This window comes from Lycium ferocissimum, chromosome 9, assembly GCF_029784015.1.
Source record: "Lycium ferocissimum isolate CSIRO_LF1 chromosome 9, AGI_CSIRO_Lferr_CH_V1, whole genome shotgun sequence".
Taxonomy (NCBI): domain Eukaryota; kingdom Viridiplantae; phylum Streptophyta; class Magnoliopsida; order Solanales; family Solanaceae; genus Lycium; species Lycium ferocissimum.
This window is the reverse complement of record NC_081350.1, coordinates 22,303,336-22,306,228: the sequence shown is the minus strand read 5'-3', so window position 1 is coordinate 22,306,228 and position 2,893 is coordinate 22,303,336.

Below are 2,893 nucleotides of genomic sequence, written 5' to 3'. Positions count from 1 at the left end.
CCGCATATGTATGCTTTTATAATAATATAGTCTTTTCTTCTATATCTCCTTCTTAGTTACGATATATGATATTTATAATCATCCGAGGGGTGTCCAACTGACGGGGTCATCCTATGTTTGGAATAATTCATTGCAAAAGTGATGAAGATATTGAGGCAGCTGCTCAGAAATTGCAAAAGCTCACGAAGAATCACAATATCATGAATGTTTATCAAGTTAAGTTCTATTGATCCGAGTGATAATGTGCTTTCATCTATTAATTAACAAAAAAAAAAAAAAAAAAAAACTCACTTTCGATTTTAGTGACAGAATTCCAACTTTGTGTTCTAATTTTGTTTTCTATTTATCAGTGTAAACTGAATTATCCAGCAGGTGAGTTCTCAATTTCTCATGATACTCTTTAAGCTTTTTTGTTCTTTTGACCTTTGCTTCTTCTTCCTTGCTTATGATATATTATGTGATTTTAGTGCGTTTTTGGGATTTGATTTTGCACGTTCTTTCAACATGTCTGCAGGTTTTAGCTTTTTATCTTATTAATTTAGCATAGGTTTTAGGTTAAGATATGAAATATGTTCTAGGCAGATCTATTTTATTGTCTATTTTGTTAGCGATTAACAACAATTTCTTTTTTTTTTTCTAAGGTTCATCATCTTTTTTTGCCTCTTTTAATTGTAAATCTTTTGTGTGTCTAGAATTTGCAATTTTTTGTAAGTTTTTAATTTAATTTATAAATAAATGTTTTAAAGTTATTCATATATTAAAATCACTACTTTTTAATATAAATTTCTAATCGCTAAGGTAGTGAATATATTATGTATTAAGTTTTTCTTCACGGAAATCAATCATTTTGTAACTTATAATTGCTTATTAGTATTAGTATTCTTAATGCAAAATTTCCTACTCTCGAGGCCAACATTTCGTGTAATTTTTTTTACTTTTGGTGGTGAAAACGGGTCAGCGATGGGTTTGGGTTTAGAATTTGAGTGGGTTTTTATTCTTCTAAATTAAAAGGAAAATTGACCTAATAATACTACTTAAGACACTATATTACAAAATATGAGGATACTTTTCCTTATTTACAAAATATACCAACTTAATTATAAAATATAACGGATCTGGAAAAATAAAAAAGCACAACCCTTTTCTCCCTTTTTGTTCACACAACAGATCTGGAAAACCTGGAGAGAATAATTTTTGCACTAGGAGTGAGAAGAAATATACAACAATGTGTTTTTGCCTTCACTGTAGCTCACCCCGTCACTATTAACACCGCCGTAGATCTCTACTCTGTTGACGCAACGTGATTTCCTTCCATTAACCGAAATCCGAAGCGTGATTATTTTCAAGTTGAATTCAATCGATGTGCAAACACGAGCGACATCGATTTGACATCTGTAAATTATGGCTTCGATTCAAATTTCATGTAATTATGTTTCTTTTTGTTTTCCTATTGAGCTACACTTCTGTTATTCCTATATATTGTATGTAATTCGCTCTTAAAGAGTATCAATTTGGCATCTGGGTCTATGTTTTGTTTGTCACTATTCCTAGATATTGCAGATCTAACATTTTGAACTCCAAGGCAAAAGAATTGGAATGAATTGAAGCGTATTTTTCTATGATTAATTTTGTATCCATTATTGATATTATGTTTCGAGGTTGGTGAGATTATTGGAAGATATGAGAAGAAGGGTTTTATTTTGAAAGGCTTAAAATTTTCAAGTTTTGAAGTGAGATTCAAAATTGTATTAATGTTGTATGATAATTGTATGTTAAGTTTGTATGAAATTAAATTTTATATTTTGTATGTTGTATTATTTGTATTAAATTTTTTTGAATATTGTATACAATGTTGTTGTAGCTGTATTAAATTTCAAAAAACCTAACATAAACTTACACGAAAATTATACAATTATATACACATCTCATACTGATTTTATACAGTTTTCATACACGAAATTGTGATCAAAATTCTATGCCTTGAGTGATACACAAAAAATGTGAGAATTCTAAGTTTTGAGCGAGATATACATATTTCATACAGTTTTCATACACAAAATATTGAGCAAAATTTTTAAGCTTGAGCGAGAAATACGTATTTCATACAATTTTCATACAGTTTTCATACATAAAAAATTGAGCGAAATATACACATTTCATACAGTTTCATACACAAAACTTTGAGCAAAAATTTTAAGCCTTGAGCGAAATTTTTATATATGTTTTGTAAGAAATCTGTTGTTATGTTTTGTAAACTGAAAAGTATCGTCATATTTTGTAAATATACCCTATTCTTATGTATATATATATATGTCACCCTCCCAAATTAAAACGCGGTACCAATTACAAAATGTCATATGGCTTTTTAAACAGTCAAATTCGATATGTTAGTTTGATGGTATATTTGAGCCCAAAAACAAACCTTAAGGATATTTTTAGACCCAAAAGTGGAAGGAGGATATTTATGAGCTTTCTTCCATAGATTAGGGATATTTATGAGCCTTTTTCGTTAATTTACTAATTTAGTATTTGAACTAAATATAAGTAAATAATTAATTCATCAATGAAAACAGTTCAAGACTAAGCGTGGGACGTCTCTATTTTTGTAATAATAAAATAGATATAAATATGTAAATAAAATCAAACTCTTGGTAGGCAGTGAAATACATGCGTTGCCATGTGTATTTTCATAATTTTTTTATTTATTTAAAATCTATTTCATTTTTTTCCTTTTTGTTTATTTTTTTTATTCCAAAATATGACGGAAATATGACTTTGTATTTTGAAAAATGAAAAGGACATTGTTATTGTTCTTATATGAACTTAAAAAAGAATTGGAGGTGTTGAATATTTTTTTTTTTTTTTTTTTTTTTAGCATTGGAGATGTTGAACA